At 41.8% G+C, this 23,312-nt stretch overlaps 1 protein-coding gene across 1 annotated transcript in view; it reads right to left on the reverse strand.

Annotated features, from left to right (window-relative positions):
* Hwt (SH2 domain-containing adapter heavyweight) overlaps positions 1 to 23,312 on the reverse strand; it is a 291,059-nt gene that overhangs the window by 194,975 nt on the left and 72,772 nt on the right. The window lies entirely within an intron of this gene.

A 23,312-nucleotide genomic window follows, 5' to 3' on the forward strand; every position in this document is an offset into this window, starting at 1 on the left:
AAAGGATGTATAGTTTTCTTCTTAGTACGGAATTGCTCGGAAATTTGCCCTACTTTCGACGCCGACGATAGCTGGAAAATTAGCGTCTATTAGCGAGAGAGAAAATTCCATTCTACGAAGATTCAACGAGGTTGATAAGAACATAATTGTGCACTTTTATAAACGAATATCGGGACACTCACTCGTCGCGCGTAGAGTCGTTCGTGGAATAATTTTTCGGATCGAAATACTAGTATTTTGTTAATTGTTTACGGCGATATTTTATAAGACGAGGTAGAAAGAAATGTTCGAAAACTCGAACGCGTGTTTTAAACAACGATCTCGCGCGTAATATCGCGAACGATCGTCAATAATAATACTTTCGACGAATAGAGATCGATCGTCGCGAATAATAATACTTTCGGCCGATAGCGTACAGTGTCGTGTTTCTAAGATCGCTGCCCTATCATTTTCGAGATGTTAAAATTGAACGAGTTATGCGTTTTTCTTTAAAGTTCACCAATTACGGAGTGAAGAACGGTATAAATATATATTTCGAAATTAAATAAAGAAGTTCCCGAAGAAAGAAAAGTTGCGCTCCTTCGTTCGATTGAAGCTCTCTTGACGACCCGTGGCGTCCATTGTTGTACTTATGGGCCATAATCGAAGCTTTATTTATGTGGAGCGTTTCGTAATACGCGATGGGGCGTTCTTAATCTTCCTGGCGCATAACGGGAAGACGTACAAGCTGCCTTGGTACTTCGAAATATTGATTCGCATCCAGGCACACATTGTTCGAGAAGACAGTTCAAGCACATTGAATACCGCACTATTAATTAAGTTACCATTAATTAGGTTACCATGGAGGAAGTTCATCCGATCCGCGCTCACACTAACCGTGTCAAGTAATTGCAAAATTGTCCCCGAAGCCGTGCTCGAATTAACAACGCCAATTAGGGTATTCGCATTCTCGCTGAAATTATCGCGTCGTGAAACAAATTTTTTTTTTTTTTTGTACTTTCAAATCGAACTAAACGCAAACGTAAATAACTCCAATGAATACGACGGACGAATATATCGTTAATATATTTTTTTAAATTTCTTTCGCGTAAAAGAACGTCATCTGTTTACCAATATCGTTCGATAACATCAACGAAGTGAATAATCTTTGAACTCGTAAATTTCTTTCATTTCTATCCATTCGACGTCTTTATTCCACCGCGACGATACGAAAGCAAATTTCCAAAGAAACTTCTACCACGCTGCAACAAAGCGATAGAAAAATACCTTTAAATTCGAGAAGATCGAGACGCGTTTTTAAAATACGACTTTGTATGAAATTTCCAAGGAAAGTGGTATCAGCTCTACAATACAGCTCTACGATCCGACTCTCCGAGTCGGAAGAAATCCACGCGTGGCGCGACGAAGATTAAAATACAAAATTGAAAGCCGGGGGAAGAAACGCGGTTAAAAGTGAAACCTCGAGACGCGGTGAGCGAGCACAAAGGTGTACGTTCTTCGTCGACACGAACGAATAATCGCTTCGTTTCTAGTTAACAGGTGTCCTCCTTTCGAACGAAATATCGGGCTCGCCGATGAACGAGTGTAATCCAACGATCTCGTTAATTCCCGGTAACCCTGCCGCGAATCAGACAAACGGTTCTGTGCGCCATCGAAGGGAATAGAGCGCGTTTTCGCGGCTGTCACGGTGCACCGTAAGGAAGTTTCGAAACCCCTTTAACCGCGATTCCCAAGAACTTCAGGGAGCTTATACGAGCGAGGATTATTCCGTGTCTCCGTTTCTCAGTCGCTGGTTGGGTTTTCCCTGTCCCCCTCTGTCCGCGTTGTATCGTCGGGGCGATAGTGAAACTTACACCGCCATTCGAGGGTAGCTGGAGGATGATCTGGGCCATGATCGCGCGGAATGAGGGAACGATGGCGTGGCTGGGATATCGAACACCTGGAAGCTAATGGTGCAGCCTCCCCAGCCACCAACCGTCGCACCGTTCCGTGGCATCGCAACGCCGTGCAGACGTTTATAGCAACCATTTGTAAGGACACCGAAGAAGCTTGGCAAGTGAACTGTCTTAAACGTGATTACGTCCGCGTTGCCCTCGAGGAATACATAGGGACCACCACGGTGCTCTACTCGGACAATAAATCGTGTTAGACGCGCTTGTATTCGCAGGTTTGTCTCGCTTCGGGTAAACAGGTCGTTGTATCGACAACGTGGCAGCCTTTTGGCATTCGAAGCAAGTGTATCTCGTGAGCGGTAAATTTCGTCAAATTTTGAGAAAGTTACCGTGGTTACGTTAATTTTATCTACGGTCATTTTGAAACTTACTTGGAGAATTTTCCAATTTGAGAACGGGGTAGATAGAAAGAATTAACAATTTGAAAATTACGAATTACGAATACGAATATTATGTTTGTAGTATTACGCAAAACGTAAATGTAACGGGGTTCAATATTCGTTGAAATATGCTTGAGAAATGAAAAAGAAAGATTTATCGTATAGTAAATTTTATGAAATTATAGAGAGGAAGAAATTTATAAGCGACCAAATTTCAGGGTTGGTGGGATTCGATGGGAAAATTAACAGTTTTAAGAATTGCTTCTTTTTTTACATTTCTACGTATCAAAGTACTTTGTATTGGAAAATTTATAGGGAATTTATAAGATAGTTTGCGTTACGTTATGGATTATGAATATAAACGTTACGAATACTTGAAGCGACTGCCCGCGGTAGTACTCGAAACGTAAACGTAACGTGTCCATTTGGTGGTTTATTATCGATGAACTATATACGAATCGATAGGTCGCTTCGATCGGTTTGGTGGTTGCAGGATTGGTGCATTCAGTTATCTAAAATCGTCCGTTCTGGTGCACGTGGCGTTCCGAACGTCGCGTTGGACGGCTGTATTAATTACCACTAATATATCAATGCTCATTTCGTAGCATTCGATCTGCTCATTACACCTGGGTGATCGCGAATCCCATCGATTACAATTATTGACACGCTGAACACGCGAGATATTGCATTCTATAGCACGTGCGATCGTAATTAGGAAAGAGACGTACGCACTCGGAATCATCGGTAGACAAGTTACAAATGAAATATCGGTGACAGTATCCGGTACAAAAATTCATCAAACCTTCTTTCCACAAGTTCCATTGATCTCTAATGTCCATAACTGTGCATTGCTCGCACCGAGCTCGAAAACATCCGTACAATCAAATATAAAAAATGGACAATGTTACAAAATATTACACAATATTTAGGTTGTATCGAACAATTTTCAAGACATTCAAGTTATTGTTAACTCGTTCTCTCGTTTATGTAACGTTCGAACTATCTTCAGATCTATAATAACAATAATATATACTCCGTTATGTACACGTTAGTAAATGTTCCTGAACATTAGTTATATAATATACACTATGTTTAATGTGTAATCAGTGACAGTTGACATTTAGTTTTTTTTACTTTAAACTGTCAAAGAGACCCAAAAGTATAGACCAAAACGACAAAACTGCTCGAATTATTTTTATCTATCGACAGTTTGTATAACTAACGCGTGCTCTGGAAAATCTAGCCAATAATTCTTTTCCTAACGATATATTTTTTACTTCGAACGTAAGAGGAAACGCTATTCGTTCCTCAAAGGTCGCGAACAAAGCGAAAAGTGCGAATTCCGGGAAAAGAGATTCAACGGCTCGGTACATAAAAATCTCAAAAGATTCCGTGGATCTGGGAGTACACCTTTTTAGATACTACATAAATATCGAACGGACCAGAAAACGATAAACTCTTGTCCGTTCACAGTTCACGGAAACCGTCACGGCGTCGGTCAGAACTTTAACGCTCAAGGGTGACCCAACCGATGGACAAAAGGGAATAGAAGCTGTTTTACATAGCAAAGACCAAGGAAGACTACCATCTCTACCCAACTGGATTCTTAAAGAGGATGTTCGCTTCTAAAATACGAAGACCGTACGCTGCATTCCAAAGTTCCAGTTTCATTTCTTTTCGTACTATTTCGGTGACATTTTCTCATTAGAAGTTTAAATAAATCGTTCGAAAGTGTGCTGATAATTTTTTCGAGGAATTTTAATTTCTATTTCGTATACAACGATCTCTCTTCGAAACACTTGTAACTGTTGCAAATAAGTCGAACTCGGTACTTGTTCGAAACTTGCTATCATTTTTACTGGAAAAAATAATACATATCTAATGATCGAATATTTAAAATAACACAAGTTTATTACAATAACGCGATCTTTTCCTCCAATTGCAACATCGAACTTAATAAATGTGACGTTGAAATTCTTACATATATTTCATCTTTGATCTCTAAAGTACTTTCAAAAGGGAGACAAGAAAAAATTTGTTATCTATGGGATTGATAAAAAAAAAAGCGAACTACGAGAGTGATTAAGAATCGATTATACGTACAACGAGTGCCTCGATCGAAGTCGGACATTGCGTAGGGAGTATTGATAAATCAAAATTGGACGATGAAAGGCAAGGAAATCAGTAAAGCATATTCAAGAGTCTAAACTAAGGTAGATATAAGTCAAGATGGATGGGGTGAGAAAGGGTGGCCATGGGGTGCGAGTAAATTGCACCCTTGGGGAACAGATCTGACGAGTGGTACGAAGAGCTACGGCAAACCAGAAGTCAGCTAACTTTAATTAAGACACAGGTGTCTCCTGCCTATAGATTCCAGGCTCTATACATAAAAACATACGATGCTAAAATTTGCTCGCCACGATTGAAAGAACATCTGGAAGAAACAAATTAGAAACTTGTAGCTAAAATTATCGAACAGACGTTGGATATATATTTTAATTTTATTTTTGTTCCGTCGAAGAAAATTTCACGTTTGCATTCAAGATTAAAATTTTACTTATCGATATAATATTTAATCATTAATCGATTACATCGCAATCGGAACAGCCGTGATTTTAAATAGTTTGCAATATTGGCATTAACTTCGAAAAGTTTGTTACAATTATTCGTGTAACACTTTTTTCTCGCATTTTCACATGTTTCTCTATCGTTAGAATAATTTCTGTCCTAGATTAAACTGTACCATTCTGAAAATGACAGCAAGAACATGGTCCAAAACGTTAAACCACTTGTTACGACTACTATAGAGTATTACGATTTCATTTACTCGACGAACTATCGATATTTATAAGTTACAATTCTTCTAATCCGGTTACTCGGTTTATGTAACGCTATCGTCGAAAAATCCCGTTCCATGTCTGATAGCAAATCGAATATATCTTCTCAAAAAAATGCTAACGATTTCGCGTCTGAAGCGAATTTAATGTCAGGCGGGGATTTTTTGCCGGAAATCCAGATACAATATCCCTGGCACAATGTCGACTGGTGCCTCACCCAAGAATCACCTTAATGCATGTATTCATACGATAAGCTCACATTTTGAATCAGAAGCATAGGTAGAATAGGTGTTAAGGGGATCCTGACACGGAGGCACCCTCTTTGACAAAGCAACTGCGGCTTGTCAGATATCTTACAGTTATTTCATTAAAACACTGTCCAAACAATCAAATCCCTGCTGCAAAAGCACGATACCCGACTGTGTCTCCGCAATAACTAGGGGTGTGCGAGAACCCGAAATATCGTGTCGAGTCGAAAACGGGAAATTACTTCGGGATCGGAACAGGTGCCCGAAAATTTCGAAAGATGGAGTCTCGAAAGAGCTGAGAATCTCAAAACAGTCAAGATTCTTGAAAGAAGCAGGATTCTCGAAAGAGTCAAAATTCTCGAAAGAGCCGATCAACGAGATTTTCGAAACAGTCGAGATTCTCGAAAGAACCGAGATTCTCGAAAGAACCGGGATTCTCGAAAGAACCGGGATTCTCGAAAGAACCGAGATTCTCGAAATAGTCGGGATTTTCATAAGAGCCGAGATTCTCGAAACAGCCGAAATTCTCAAAAGAGCCGAGATTCTCGGAAGAATCGAAATTCCGTAAAGAGTCCCAATTTCTCAAGGTTACTGTTCAATAGCGAACACAATGTTCGAGTACTGAGCACGCAGTCACACGTTTGTTTATATCGGATCGCACGAATCTTAGAATCCGTGTTTCCAATAACTTCGCGAAAACTGACAGAAGAAATTGAAAAAATGTTGTCGTAATAAGAGACCTTGAATACGAGCAGCTTATCGTATTTATAAAGAAAGACGAATATACAGGCATATCATTATGTTCTAACTAGATTAAACAATATGGTAACACCCCACATTTTCCACTAGAAGACCTTCCTTCTGAGAAACCCTATTCTTAGACCTCTCAACTGACTCTCATCGATTTTTACGCGTAGCTTCTTCGTTCTGTTTATAACGATACTCGTACTATATCCAGAATATACTCTACTTATACACCGCACCTTTAACGAGATTTGAAAAATTGAACACGATTTCGCAAATTTAATGTTGAATATTTTGAAAATTGTGTTTTGCAAGAATTAGTTTCTCAGTATCTAAACTGCGATTCTCATTCCTGCTTCGCTCGAGCCAACGCCTTACATGTACGAACTGTACATCTTTATCCGTTAAACATACTTCGGTAGACTATAAACGTACCTTTCACGATCCGATAACGTAAATGCAATTTTAATCTCAATCTAAGCTTTTGCTTGTTGTCAGCTGGCTCCTACGATAATAATAGACATTCCACAAATAATTCTAGATAATAAAAAGTCCAAATGCTTGTTCCACGAATCCAGCGAACGATGTCTCATCGTGTCGTTGGTAGAATACCTGTTTCGCGAGGTTTGTCGAGGTGTAGGTACAAAAGAAGAAGAGTTGCTAATTTCCCACGAAATATCGCTCCAAGATTCTTGGAATCACCCAAGTATAATTAAACGACAAGTAGGTCTATCTACGCAGTACATCAACTTTTTCTTTCCTTTCCAAGAACGATCTGAAACTTCCACCGTCTCACCTCCAACCACCAAGAGAATAAAGGGGTCTCCTCGTCCAGGGCCAAGGAAAACGTAGTGGCTGTCCAATGATCCCAGTTTATGACACTGCTCGGCAATAAGATCTTCCATAGTCCTCGCGTGACTAATTTCCGCCGCAACAACTGATATTAATAACTCAATTTTATTTCGGTCCGCTGCACCAACTGCCTGTTGCGTAACACCCGCCGCTTATAAATCGGTATCGTCGTTCTCCGTGGTACCACGGAGAACGTTAACGTTATTTACGTCCCCCGCACCTAACCGTTGATCATCGACCGTTGATCACAGAAAGCTCGACGAGCCCGTCTATAAACTAGCCGCACCGGGCTCGTGTGGTGGCCACGAGTTCGAGACCATAATTTTCTCACATAAATACATCTCGCCTAGGTAAAGCGGTGCGGCTGGGGTCAGTTGCAAAGGGCTTGCTCCGAGACGCACGCGAACTCCATAATTCACAGTGGCGTTACTCTCGACGCTTACGGAGGGTAAGCAGTCGTATCTCAATTTTGTCAGGATATAACTATCAGCGGTTCGGTAACAAGAAAATCCACGTTCGTCCGGATGATCCCGTTGAAACGCCAACGATTGGATACTCTCCCTTGAAACATCCTGACCCCGTGGCACGTGCCCGATTATCGTCCGACAATGGACCGTAACCTCGGTTCGCCTCGAATCGAGATTTACGGAAATAAGAAATTACAGATAGAATAATTCCCGAAGCGACGAACCAAGTTTTTCTTCGATCGTCGTTTCGAAATCGAATATTTTCAGAGGCATCGGAGAAGATTCGAACTTTCTCCGATTCCTTCGAAATCAACGGTGACAGAAACCAACGATAGAAACTCGAGTTACACGGTCCGTCTCGTAACAGATTGTACATTTATCGAACGACGAAACTAACCTAGTATATTCGGCTCTTTGGATCGCCTTGTAGCGCACCAACCGCGGTAAGATCCCTCGTGAGACAATTTTACGAAGAGAAACGAGAGCTAATTCCTCCTACCGTTACATCGAAACGAAATTGAAGTTTCCGCTACCTGGTAAATGAAATGAAAAACTTCCCACGACGTTGAGATTCTTTAAATTCGTTCTTGATCGCGAGTCGGTGACTGCAAGAGCAGGAGTAGAAGAGGAGAGGAACAATTTAATCCGCGAAGAGTCGGCTTCGAATTAGTTTATTCGCCGCTGAACAATCCCACGGATTCTTCCCCTACCCACGCCCGTCGTCGCGTTGTTTCAACCGGTTTGCCACGATTGCATTAACAACGCCGATACTCGTTTCCGTGCACGTACCTGATAAACGACTTCTGCGCTCGAAGTTTATAAAGAGGGGGAAAGTCCCTCGGCGTCGGATTAAAATTTTTAATATAACTCTTTGAGAGGAGACGAAGCGCATCTCCGATGCCGATAGAAACACACCGCGAAGAAGGACGCCGAGACGAAGACGAAGGAGGAGAGAAACGAATTTAATGAAACGCGAGAAACCCGAACGAAAGCGTATTTGTAATGCAAATACACCCTAGACCGGTCCCGGAGGGCCGAAAAATGAAAAGCCCGAAACACCCGGGAAAGAAATCGACCGTCCCATCGCTCCCGCTTAATCCGATTTCAAATTCTTCGACGTCGAATCACGTCCATCCGCGCGCTCCGATCTTGCTTAAAAAAAATCCCGCTACCTTTCTTTTAATTACCTCCGGGACCCGGCTGATCGTCGAACCGAGGGCACGTCCGGAATCCTTATTAAAGGAGAACCCGTGACCGAGGCGATCTCGGAATTGAGCCCCGTCGCGACGTTCCAGCCATTTTGGCTTAACTTTCTCGCTCCGCGTAATGTTATTATTATTATTATTATTATTACGTCTTCGTTGGACTAATTAGAAGAAAGCGTTCGACGGTGGCGCGACTGGAAAGAAGCAAAGTGACAAGTGACCTCCCTGTGGTAAAATTTAAAATATTTTTTTCCTTCGATATGTACGGAATATAAAGAAAATAATTTTAAAGATACGAACCAAAAGAGCGTCTTTCCTTTTAAAGTCCACCAAAGCAGATCGAGGAGGCAAGTGGTTCTCCTGTTATCGAATTTGAAACTTCTCGTTTTAACGTCCAGGTAACGTGAAAAGAATAGAATTTTCGTAAAGAATGTTCGCAAAACGAGAAAATGTCTCCTTCGGTATGAAAAAATATTGCCCCTTACCTATTCGTAAACGTCGATGTAACGACATCGCGCTTGAAATTTCTCGGTTTCTTGTACTCCGTTAGCATCGATCGATTTAGAGGTGGAAGCAATTGTGGAAAGTTCTTCCACGGTACTGTGTGCGTGTTTATTTGGAAAGGAAGTCGAAGATGCTCGAGGATGGGCTGGGGAATCTATCTGTACTCGAGCGTAGTCGATGGTATCCTACTTTCGCGATCGGAAAACTGTTCCTTCGACAGAAATCGCGAAGCTGTTGAATGCAGAACTCGTAAGATCGTACCTAACCTCTATAAAAGCGCAGAAATATACGGAGAAGGAAAACTCTCGTACGACCGAAACTTTTAACGTACAAAGATGCACGTAGTCGTATACGTGCTTCAATTATTTCTCGCACCGAAACTTCTTCCGCGATTTAAATTTATCCGATCGTTAAAAGCCAGTATTACCGTGGTCGTGAACATGGAAGACTTAGTTTCCAATGGAATTGAAAACCATTCGCGTGAAGGGTAACTTGCTTATTGTGGAACAGTGCTCGATATTTTCTATCGAGTAGAAAATCTATCAATTCGACGAAGTAACTCTGAGAAAAATTAAATCGATAAATGCAATTTATATGTAAATGATACAAGTACCTGCAATCCGAATCCTTTATCTTATTTGTACAATTGTAATAATAATTTTAAAAATTACAATTGCACCGATCCTTTGCATTGTTAACTAGTCGAACCTAATGCGAACTCAAAGATTTTGGATGGGTCGAAAAGGACCCGAAGAACGCACCAAACGTCCGGTGTAAACCGATGTAAAGTTACGTCTCTAAATGAAGTTTCGATAAAGAAATATAAAGAGAACGCTTGTAAAATACCAAAGTACGAAGCATCGCTAGATATCGATGCGAAAACGAACAAAATTTTCTTACTCGATTCCAGTGCGCGTAGTGTTCTTCGCTAATTGAGCATAACCGTCTTCGATAGAGATAAACATCTTTTCTCGAACCAACGATTTCCTCCCTTAACGTTGTCTCAACGGCGTAAAACCCTTTCGAACAAATATTATCGAAACTTTTGGTAGGAAGATGTTAAGGTAGGGAAAGGATCGAAAGAGTATACGACGAGTGTCGGGAATCGAAGGAATCATTATTTACCGAGAGCCGGCTATTGTCCTCTTCGACGGATGCATCGTCGAATTAAGGGCTTTTGTGACAACGAATGGCGGAGGAGCACAATGCGTTCGGCTCTCTGTCGCTCTCCTCCGGATTTTTCTCTTTCTCGCGCGCGACTTTCGTGAAACGTTCTCTCTCGCTCTTTTTCTGTACACTTGGTCCGTTCCCTCCGCGCGAATCGCTTTGACAGTTGCCTCGCAAATGAAAGCACTTTTCCGCCGAATAGACAAAATAAATCGAGTCCCTCGTACAATGTCGATGATTCCGTAACAATGCGCGTCTGGCCGACGTCGACCTACGCACGAATAAATACGCGACCCCGTACTCCCCCCGCGAAAAATCCCTACTCCCTGATCGAGCCGCGTCCATTCTGGCCCTTCGTCGAGTACCGTAAGTCGCGAATAATCTCGATGCGACGAATCGTCCACTCTCCAGACTTGCCTTGCGCTCTTGCGGTGATTTACTTTCGATTTTTCCTTATTCGATGGAATCGTTCATGCGCATCATTTTTGCGGGAATTGTATTCATACGGGCACAATTTTTATGTAATTTTGTTCGTCTCGACAGAATTTCTGTTCAATTTTATTTGTCTCGACGCGATCTCTGTGTAATTTTATTCGACCAGATATAATGTCATTATAATTTTATTCATACGAACACGATATTGCTGTCGTTTTATTTATACGGATACAATACTAATAAAATTGTACTTGTACGAAAATATTTTCGCCGTAATCGCCTCTGTACGAACACAATTTCTAACATAATTCTTTCTCGACGAAACTATCCCCATTAATGCGTTACGAAACAGAAACACACTTCTCCGCACTTCCGACGATTATTTATTCTGAAATATCGATCACGATCGACCACCTGTATCACCGATTTCGAACCTCAAAACGTAACTGTACATTCGAATAAAATCACCAAGTTGATTCTGCAGGGGAATAATAATAAAGTTACACCGCAACACGGATTCCTGGCTGGAACGATACCGGCTGGACCGATTGGACGGCTAAATTTTCGGGAGTTTCTGTCCGAAAGCCGGCGAAAAACGGCGATAACAAAAGGCCAGGGGGTGTGCGTTCTTCCGGTGATTTATCGATGATAATTAAAGAGCCGAACGTCACCACCGGCTGCGTGTCGATGACCAATGGCCGTTGCGTGAGGCTCGTATTAATAGTACCTTTTAATACCCAGCGTGGAACTTGGGTTCCAACGGTCGTTTCCGCCGCTGAATAAATATCCGGACGGGCCGCGTACACGCGTAATTTCACTTCGTGTCTTTATGCAAATTACCCTTTGATACCGATACGCGCGGGGAGCGGTCGTGCGGGTAAAAAATTAAAATTGACCCGTTAATCGTCGCATTCTCGTGCATTCGAATTATCCAAATGGTACTCCGTGTGTAACGCTTCGTTGGTATCGGGTGCGCCCGATTACCTTTCGAATGCAGATTGTCGTTCGAACGACTCTCGCGGAACGAAAGAACGTTACTCCGTAATAAAAAAAAAAAAACATATAAAAATTTCCACGATCGAAAAAGACTCGGTGAAGAGGGAAGAGAAACAGTTCGAGTATTCGGTCGCGCACGGATGTAATAAAAACCGTTGCCTATTATCGTTCTTACGCACTCGTGGGCGTACTTCTTGCGGAATGACTCTCGGAACGCTCAAAATGCACTTTTGCGGTAAACGTACGAGTACCTGGAAGCCCTTCTGGTCGGCGGTACCGAGTTCGGTGGAGTATCGAGAAACGTTGCGCGCTATACGAGCGTAGAAAAGGGGGGCGCGTCTTTTAATGGTGCACACAGGTGTCGGAATCCCCGTGGAAAACGAGCTATCCGTAATGCTTCGTCTTTCGACGTTACGCGCGTGCTTCCAAAGTATCGCGTACTTCACTCCCGCGACAAGAGCCCGACTTCTCGCCCGAACATTCCGTTCCGTCGTTCACGGCAGCAAAAAGCGTGTAATTATCGAGCAAGACATTATCAACGATAATCGCGCGTAAGAAAAAATCTTCCCGCGCTAAGATTTCCGTATTCTTACCGATATGTTTCAACTAACGGTGATAATCGCTCTCGCGATACCAGAAATTTAGGAAGGTTTACACCTGGGTCCTAACGGGTCCATAATTCGACTTTGCGCAAATATTTCGAGTAATTCTATTATTTTAATTTCTTCTCTCGATTTCTGAAGAAAGTTTTATCAAGATTGTGATCGAGCAACGAAAGTCTCTGGGACCGAACAGACCCAGATGTGGTACGACGAGGGTCAAAGAATCACCGATGTTAACGTCCCGCGACTCGAATACACTTATTCGTACTAGATATCGCGTCGAAGCGATCACTCGGATCTATTTTCTTCACTCGGTACACCTACCGAACGTTAAGATCGACTTCGGTGAAGGCTAACTCGAATACCGCTCACTTCCACGAGTAAAAAGTTTATCGCGTTTATTCCATTGCACGACGCTAATATTACATCTTAGGTCCTCCGAATCGTACGATACAAATTCAATCGTCATCCGCTCGCACGATTTTACAATTCTCGGATTCGAATACTGGCAGTTTGTACGCAGCACGGTCGAGAGGATGAAAATCTGCTCTGTTGTTAAGAGTAAAGTATTTTTAATATTTAATGTTTCTCAACTCGAAGTTCACAAAGTTCCCAATACACTGCGGACAAATTATTTCGACTATTTTATTCGTAAACAATGTAGGATGGTAATTTTAGGATAGCACAGGTTTAGGAAAACGTAGCTTTGAGACACCATTTCGCGAGCAATGAGAGAGAGTAATAAAAGAGAAAGCAGGCCCAACGAAAAATCGAGTAAGGACTTTTCCTTTTTTTCGGAAGGAAAAAGCAACGTTGAACCGAGAAGTGTCGAAGAATCGTGTCATAGTAGCGTTATTTACCGTTATCCAACTATTGTCAAAGTACAGATTGCTCGTAACTCAATAAATTATACCACGATAGAAATGTCAAAAGAAAAAGAAGAAATTACTTGAATTATTTTAAATACAGACGTAAAGAAATGAATTACTTCGATTATTTCGATTCGCGACTACAGATGTAAGAAAAAGATGTTGAAAAACATGTTCGAAACTGTTCGAAACTTCTGATCCCAATAGGTGTTTTTCGAATCGACGAATGAGCTTCGCGAGGTCTGTACAGTCGTTTTTTTTCACAGCGTCTCAGACGCGATACCGAAGCTTGCGGCCTTATCGAAATTGGCGCGAAGAAAGGTACCGATGCCTTTTCATCGCGACGCATTAGTCGCGGGGACTTTGACGAACCAATTAAATAAATGGTCGTAAATTGTACACTCGATGGTAGGGCGGCATCGAGGCGCCTACATCCAGGACGACGCCTTGACGTTTCTTCCATTAAGAACCAAGGCGCCCCTCTTTTGCAAAGCAGCATCGGGGCCACTCTCAGCCCTTGCTCGTCCTCTTTCGTCCGCTGTGTCGTCGTCGTCGTCGTTGTCGTTGACGTCGTCGTCGTTGTCGTTGGTGGCGTTACTGGAATTACATTGAATCCACAAAGGGTTGAGAGAAGACTTTCATCAATGCATGCGACGCCTTCATTGTTCTTCTCGTAAGATTGATCCCCCTGGTTTCCCGAATCTACCCCGTGAAATCACCGAGCGAAATGCGTCTTTGAAATTGCTCGCCATTCTTATCGCTACTGAGGTGCGTAACCCGTTCGTTTGATTTATTTTGCACGAGAATACGCGTACCCAAATCTTGTCGGAGGATCATTTTTTTTAATCCTTTCCTACGAAAATATTACGATTCGTAATATCGAATGGTAAACTTTGATCCTTAAAATTTTCATCGTTACGGTGTATTCGAGAGACACGAAACGAGGACACGAAATATAAAAATCGAAAAGTTCGCAGCGAAAGGCGAAACGCTACAGAGAAACCGACCCGAGCGTTTTCTACACGTGCACGTCCACGTTTCGCGCGTAAAAATTTATTTCAATTGAACGGTTACGTTTTCCGTGTTCGGTTTTGTTGTTAGGAAACTGGGTAGATCAACGGCCGATTGAATTGTGCGAATTAACAATTGTCGTGTACGTGTATATATGTAAAGCGTACTTGAAATGTAGAAAATTTGTAAGCACACTATGTATGTATGTACGCATATTGAGCATTCATCTGCGCGATACACGAGATCGAAAGTATCGTAACAATTGTACTTTCTACGAGGATAAATGATCGTAAAGAAAAGAAAATAAATGCAACCAGTCTTCGTGAATAATCAACCTTCTATATTCCTACACGACTTTAAAGAAATAATATAACCATTCAATGATTGGGATTGAATTTGTACTCTATTACAAATATCAATGTTTATCGATGTCTCGTCGTGTAACTTTTCACAAAAGTCAAAAACATACTTTCTAAAGAAGATAATTACCCCCCTTATTTTTGATATCGAGCAAAACAGCTGAAATCGTATCAGTCACGGGGAGTTATTTTTTCTCGAAGATACTTTCTTCGATGATTTCTTCGATGATCAGTTATTTTTACTTGAAAAAAAAGTACAGTATATACTCGAAACATTGGTAAATAAGTTTGCACAACGTCGATGCGAAAAACAGTTTACAGTTTCTTTTTGAAAAAATCACAAAGAGGCCCAAAGTACGCGTACGTTCGTACACTTCTCGTTATTTCTACTTGAAAAAAATACAGCGTATATTCGAATCGTTGGTAAATAAGTGCGCGCGATACAAATCGTACACTTTTCGTTACTTTTACTTGAAAAAAATTCCGCGCGTACTCGAAACGTTCGTAAATAAGCGCGCGTAATACCGATGCAGAACAGTCTCCTTTCTTAAAAAAAATTCCCCGAAAAAATTGTAAAACGTGCACGTCCGGAGCGGAAGAGCCACGGAACGACGTTGATTAAATTCCAAACGAGTCGATATCGGTAATCCGGAACTTCTCTCGGTAAATCGGAGCGAAGGAAGATCGCGGAGCGTATCCACGGGGTTGCAATATTTTCGCGCGGTCGAATCGTTTCTCTTTTCGATCGAGTGGCCTCGGCCAGTATGCCGCAGCCCGCGAAGCAACGAACGCCGCGGTGAATTGTAATAACGCACCTGCACCGCCAACGGACGTTATACACACGAACCCTCTTCTTGGCAGATGGATTTAGCTGCGCTATCTCGAGGAGGCCGTGGAAAGACGTATGAAAGCTTGGTTACGAAATACGAAGCGAAAGTACACGGATGGGGCGAGGAGCAAAGGAAACAGGCGGTTCCTATTTAGTGCTTCCACGCCGGCTATGTCAACGTTATTATACCGCAGATTCCCAAGGGAGTGCTGGTACCCACGGTAAGGAGCAAGGGGGTGTGACCGCGACGAATACGTCGCAAAAGTGGTTGTTTAAAATATGGATAAAGCGTAACGCTTACAAAACGGAAAAAGTGGGGGGAAACAGGCACGCTTTGAGCCGACCTGTGAATTATACCAGCATCTTGTCAACCGCGACCAAGGACGCTCTAAATTCGACGGTTTGGAAAACTGTGCGCGTCGATGACGTCGATGCTCGAAAATATTATACAACCGAACCGGTTGTAAAATTGTTCGACAGGATCCCGACGATCGGCGAGTTCGAACGATCGTACGTTTCGAGGTACGAGTATCGTTTCGGAACGCTAATAATTATTGGTATTTAAACGCTCTATTTATCGAGCAAGAATCAACGGTTCGAATAATAGGAAAAACTCGAGTGATCGTTGAACGTGTTTAAACGAATCGATTCGAAGCGATTGCGCGCGTACGTAAATTGTCGCCTCGACGCGAGCCTAGTTTGTACAGTTGCGCGTTTAAACGTACAAATATCGCTATAAATAGCTCTCTGAAATTCATCGCGTCGGAATTTCGTATCGCGAAAATTAAACACCGAAGGCAACGAAATTTTTCGATCGGTATCGATGTCAGGTGAACACCGATGATCATCGGTATTTAAATACGATATTTATCGCGCGAGAAGCGACCGTTCAATTGATACGAGAGATTCGAACGAACGTTAAACGCGATCGAACGAATTAATTCGAAGGATGTATAAATTTGACGTTTTACCATAGAACGTAACGCGTATACGCGACTAGAAACTAACGTTCGTATTTTCTGCTGTCCGAATACTCTTCAATAATGTATCACGGAGTTTCGCGTAGGCGACTAGATACGTGTACGAGCTCCTTTAATAAGCGATGAGGCGTAACGATATCAAAACAGAGAGACACGAAAACCTCTGCCTCGAGAGACCCATTCTTCTTACCCTTGCAATCGTGAATGAAGGAGGAGATCCGCCAGGTGGAATATTCGGGATAACCATAGCAATAACCGTTCCGACCCCCGACAAGGAGCGAGATTGAAGCTTCTTTTATTCTTGAACGCGCACGAGCACGCGCACGAGCACAAGAACGCCGGGTGTACTCGTGCAAGGTGAGGAATTTAATGAAATTTTTCGGTGAACACCCGCGTTACGTTACGAATATTTTTACCAACGGTATCAGATTCGCAGAAGCGTTCGAAACAAATGTTACGTCTCGTTTAACCGGGGAAAAGAGGACCGTATAAATGAAACGTTACCGCTACCTTTGCGCGCGGGAATCTAACGGATGAAATAACAATTTCACCCACACGATGGAAACTTACGCAGGATTCTTCATTTTATAATTACAATTCGAGTTATTAAAAGAACATCGAAAGATACACTCGGTCCTCTGTCTTGATGTACCATTCAATTAGAAATCTATACCTCTCTTCTGTTCACTCACGGAGCATTTTTTATTAATTTCAACACGGCGTTCAGCTTCCTACACTTCTGATACAAAATACGACGAGTTGCGCATAGACGTTGTACGTTAAATTAACTTGGAATCTGTCTACTCCGGTATCTCGACAAAGTCTGGTAATTTTGATACCATCGAGTCGTTCGAAAAGTCATTTCGTTTTCCAAAATGGAGAATATACAATTTAATAAAATGTTCGTACACTCTGAAAAAATCCGTGTTTCATTTTCACGAAAAAAAAAAACGAAACGACTTACCGAACGACCCAATATTTCAATTCGTCGAATAAGATGGCGAATAAATTGATAAATTGTTCATAGCCAATCCTTAACGATTTCGTTTATTTTCTTATCGCGTCTATCGTAGAACAGAAACGGGTAATCGAGAGAATCGCCGTGTTCCGATACGATACGATCATTCTTCTATTGGATTATTTCGAATATCGACGAAACGACCATAAAGAAAATCGAATCTCTCGAAACGTTGATACGGAAAGAAAGTGTACAGTGAACGTCCATTATCGTCTTCCGGTTCGATCGTAAACATCGTGGAATAAAAACAACCTAACCGCGCGAACTTCCGATCCAGTGTCTGACTATGACCGTGCTTAAATCACTTAAAGACTCGAACAACTTGCACTCTCCGGGCTTAATAAGCCTCGTAACCGTGAGAGCGTATTATCGTAAATTCGGGGCGAACGATCGCCGTAAAGAGGTGCCTACATTATCGGAAACCAAATACGCAGCTTTATCTTCCAGCCACGGTCCCACGGTTGCGTGGAAACGTTTACGGACGAGCACAAAAGCTCCCCGAGCGTGCTTGTTAAAAATCACCAACTTTCATCGACCTCGGAGCCCCCGAGGGGTATCACGGGGGTGTACGGTGAAGGAGTCGTAAAAATACGCTTAACGATTTTAAAGAATACATCGTCCCGATCTCTCCCTTCGAGTCGAGCACCGAGCATCGGCTCGATACGCGCGCCGCCCGTTTTTACAACTGGAAACGAAATACTTACAAAGTATCGCCGACGAACCGGTCTCGTGGACCACTCTCCGCGTTTATCGCCGCGAAAGAGAAAACAAGAAACGACGGAATTTTTCCTCCGCGGCGGAGAAAATAAATAACATCCACCGGGAACGGAAGGTTCAGAGGTAAAGAGCCACTGTCGGACGGGTATATATCAAAACGTTCCTCCGGGTGCTCGTCTCGGCGTGTCAGAGTGTGTTTTATGTGGTCCGCCGGATCACAGAAACGATAATTCAACGCGATTTCGCCCCGAGTTTCTCTAGATGGACGCGTTCTTCCCGATACGATTCGATCGTGACTACGGGAAGTTGGCCAAGGGCATCGATGTTACGATAATAATAGGATAATTGTTGCAAAGTTACGATAATGATATATACTGGGTTGTTTGGTAAGTTTTCTCGTTTTCTTTCCATTGTAAAAGAACACTGTGGCACTTCGACTTTGAACAACTGTAAATATACCAGGTCGTCGACTCGTTCGTAATAGGTTGTTCGGTAAGTTTCGTCGTTCGATAAATGTTTTTCACAATGGAAAAAACGACAAAACTTATCGACAATCTATTACTAATAAGTCGACAGATCTACGTGAAACTTCGCCCGTGTTTATCGAACAGTGGTACCGTCTTTAGAAAAATAAAACGACGAACCTAATAGCTGAATTTCTTATCGAACGACAAAACTTATCGAGCAACCTATCAGTTTGTTACGTACCTGTGGTATAGCGATCGTACGTACAAGAATATAAAATCGGGACGAAGAAACGTATAGCGATATAATTTGGTATGTACCGCGACAGTGTGCTCTTCGTGACTTTCAACTTGGAACTGAAAAGAAAAACCGAAAAGAAAAATAGATATTATATATACTAACGTATATCGACCATTCCCTATCGATATCTGGCGATATCTGGTTGCATTCGCTCCAACGATAATAGTAAAGGTATTGTAAGTGTAAGAAAGAAAATAATAATAATAATAATAATATTAGGGAAAATAGTTGAAAGACCTGCAGAAGTGTAAGAAATAGAATAAAAATAATTATAATAATAATGCGCCGTCACAGTACCAAGATTGCGTACATTTGAAAATGCAGTATCGAGTGAAAAAAGAAGAATGTTGCACTTCCCAAATCGTACGCGTTCGAAATAACACTCTTCTTTGCAACATCCAGAAGTACCTATTAAACAAACCTACCTCAAGTAATACCAAAAATAAAACCTGTTGTAAAGTTCAGATTATGATATATAGTTTATTATAATATGCAGGGATCTCGCGTATCCAGTGGTATAGTTTTTGTACATATAAGAATACAAAGTCCGAAGAAACAAGTATACAGTGATATGCCTTGACGCGAACGACGACAGTGTCGTGTGGTCTTCGTGACTCTCGACTTGGAACCGAACTAGAAAGAAAAACCAAAAGGAAAATAACGCGCCAATACGAAGACAGTCCTTGAAACTGACATCGACATCTGGCACTCTCGGGATCATCGTTGCATCAATTCCACCAAAACCAATTGCCACGTGTTCTCACCGATGGTAATTTCCAACGATCGGGCGTCCAACCATCCAAACTTCCGGCCACCCAAAGCTCCGCGAACTCCGTTTCGACAGCGAATCTTGCAACGTCACCGTATCACGTGCGTGAGAAATTCAATCACGAATTTTCCCAATAGAAATTTCAACGAGCTAAAAACTAAAAGTACCGTTCGCTAACACGCATCATTATCGTTGATAATATCTATCGTTGATACGATCGCAACAAACGAAGCTTCAAAGGCATTGGACATTTTCCCGAGCGTTTAGCACCACCGGTTCCTCGTAACCTAACCCTCGACGTTTCGCCTTTCGAGTTTCCGATCGAAGTTGGATTTTCTGGGAATCTTCCCAGCGTTGTTCCGATCTCGATCGTTCGATCCAGCCTCCGTATTCTTCCGGCGGGAGCCGCGAAGCTCTCGGTAACCGGTAGGTATCCACGGGACTCGCATCTCCCCTGAAAGGGATCCTTGTTCGTTTCCTGAACGGAATTGAGGTTTCGCCGGTGAATGGACCGCAGCGTATACGTAAATTGCATTGTCGCAATGCCGTGCCTAACTCGTAGCAGCCCCGTCGAAGGGCTGACCGGCCAATTAGCTTCTGTAGGCCCCTCGATAGAATTGCACAGCAACTTGACTCGACGATCCACGCGCAGTTAGGGGGTACCTTGGGCAAGTACCACTCCAAGTCCAGAACCGGCTAGACTCAATTTAACCGTTCTCGCTCGAATATCGAATCGTTCTGCCGGCCGAGCTGCCGCCCGCCGTCCCTTTGCGGCCGCTCGGAATCCAATTTCCTGAGCCGCGGACTTTCCGTTTTCTCTTCCCGGCTTAACGCGCATTCTGTATACGCCGTGCGCGCGCCAATTTCGGAGATACCGCTCGATTCTTGCTCGATCGTTCTTCGATGGAACGTACAGCCACGCATAGTTGTTGCGTTTCTCAGACATTCGGAGCGACGAGTTCGATGGATCGGGCGGAGAATGTATCGCGGGGAGAAAGAAAGATCGATTCGAGAAGGAATCGCGAGTAGAGTCGGGCCTGGGTTAGATCTGTTTTTGGAACGTTGATAAGTAGCGATTGTTACCCAGAGTTTTCGCGTTTTTGAAGAGATTTAAGAGTTTGCAAGTTCGATGGACCAAGAATGTATCCTGGGGAGAAGGAAAGTTTCGTTTTCGGAGGAATCGCGAGTAAACTTTGGTTTTGGAGAGTCTTTGCCAAGTTAACAAAGAGCGATAGTTACTTAAAGCTTTGCGTTTTTGAAAGGCTTATAACGATACGTTCGGTGAACCAAACGCAGAATGTATTGTGGGGAGAAAAAGAGATCGATTCTCGAAAGAATCGCGAGTAGAATTGGGTCGGTTTTGGTCAGTCTTTGCCAGGTCGACAAATAGCGATAGTTACGCAAAATTGTTGCATTTTTCAGTGGTTTGAAACGATTAGAAGTTCGGTGAACCAAGCTCGGAATGTATCGTACGGAGAAAGACAGATCGATTCTCGAAGGAATCGCGAGTAGAATTGGGTCGATTTTGTTCAGTTTTCGCTAGAGAGTTGTTGCGTTTTCGAGATGCTGACGGCAATTATAAGTTCAATAGACTAGACGCAACATGTATTCTAAAGAGAAAGAAAGATCGATTGTTGAAGGAATCGCGAAAAAAATTGGGTCGGTTTTAGTCACCCTTCGCGAGGTCAACAAGCTGCGACACTCGCGCCGAGTTCTTGTGTTTCTAAGAGGCCGGATTCATCGATAAGTTCGATGAACTGTGCGCAACATGTATCGTATAGTGATCGAAGGATGGGTTCTTGAAGAAATTACGAATAGAATTTTCGTCATTTCGCTGCTTAACAGTTGAATTTTGTTCTTAGTAATTTATAATTGAATAAACTTCAAAAGCAAGAATATTTGTAAAATGTCTTTTTCAAATTGCGATTTTATGGTATTAATATCCCGAACATTTGCGAACCGTTCTTCGTTACGAAGTAAAATAAATATAATTGCTCGAGAGTAAATGGAAACCTTGATCAACAGAACCGACGTCGAACGAAATTACGGAGATAAAATTTATTGTAATAATATTTGTACAATAAAGCTTTCGAGTCAAAGTGCTAGGTATAGTAGAAAAAAGTTCAAACGCCTCTATAGTTTTGCACGGCGGCCTCTCTAGGAAAGCTCTAGAATTAAATTTACTCTTCGGATACGTAAATTGTAACATATTTACATTTGAAGCGAACATTATCGTACACGAGATTATTTGTCAAATTTTTATCGTTGCGGTGGAAACTTTCGTTATTAACTCGAATGTACGTTCTGCCAATATACAGAGCAAGTAATTGGTTATACGTGTTGTTCACTTTCAGTCGATAAAAGCGCGAACTACCTACTGTCCACAAGTGGATAAAGAAGAGTTTCAGCCGATAAAGTAGCGAAAAGCTTGGAAGTCTGAACAAGCTTTATAGAATTATCAACAGTGGAACAAACGTGAACGTTTCTTCGTATTTATCCGAGTGCAGGTCGAGAACGAAAGAATATCGACTGCTGTGCAACTCGTAGAAGGCAAGTAGCAAGTATTGAATTAAAAGCACGATAGGTGAAAAATTAAAGGTAAGCGTCGATATTTTAAAGGAGACACTAGAAGTAGATAATACGTTTTGCTCTTTTAACGAAAACTTACAACCACGTTATTACAAAAACTCGACACAATTCGACTCAAATAATCGATGCAATTTCAAATTCAATTGAAATCGATTTCTTTGCTCGTCGATGTCGAGACGAACCTCGTTTAAGGCAACCTATAGTTGAAGTTATTTTCATTGCAATTCCATTAGATACAAAGTCGTTTAAGAATAGAAATGTAACTTTTTCAAGAATTCATAAATAAACGACGAAGAAAACACCAATAGTAAAAGCTTTTTTATTCCAATCTGTTTTTAATTCGGGAACATAACTTTGCCGTATTTAAAACACACAAAACTCTGAAATTACTATTTTTCTGAAATTATATCTCATTCTGAATTTCCTAAAATAATGCATATCCAAAAAATACTACTCCAACTGTGCAAATATATATTATCGATCGTTCAAAAATAAACGTTAACTGTCGTTTGTCCATTAACGTAAGTTTTTTAACGCATAATATCATTATTATACATTTATTCGCATCATGAAACATCGAACAATAAATATTAAGTACAAAGGACGATGAACTTTCCATCATCCCTATATACGTAACGGTGTAATTAACAAAATACCTAGCGAATAATAAATGGCGCGCGAACGCGCGAAATAATTTATAAATGGAAATACCAGATCTTAATCGAGACTAACTTTTGACAAAGTGTATGCGTAATCGAGCGAAATGAAATTGAGACAAAAAAAAAAAGGTAGCTGTTAATTAAACGGTATCGAATAACCGTAATATCGTCAAATCACTTCTGCAACTCTTAATTACACTTTTTATCATTTTTCATTTGCGAAATTTCAACGGGTTTCTATTGCAAAAAATGGATCTCCACTCCAATTAAATTCCAGACGGCAAAATATTTGAAATAAAGAAGTTACACGGTTGATCGTATTCATTGTTACGTACAAAATTTTCATTATTACCGACGA

The sequence above is a fragment of the Ptiloglossa arizonensis genome, chromosome 11 (genome assembly GCF_051014685.1).
Source record: "Ptiloglossa arizonensis isolate GNS036 chromosome 11, iyPtiAriz1_principal, whole genome shotgun sequence".
NCBI lineage: Eukaryota > Metazoa > Arthropoda > Insecta > Hymenoptera > Colletidae > Ptiloglossa > Ptiloglossa arizonensis.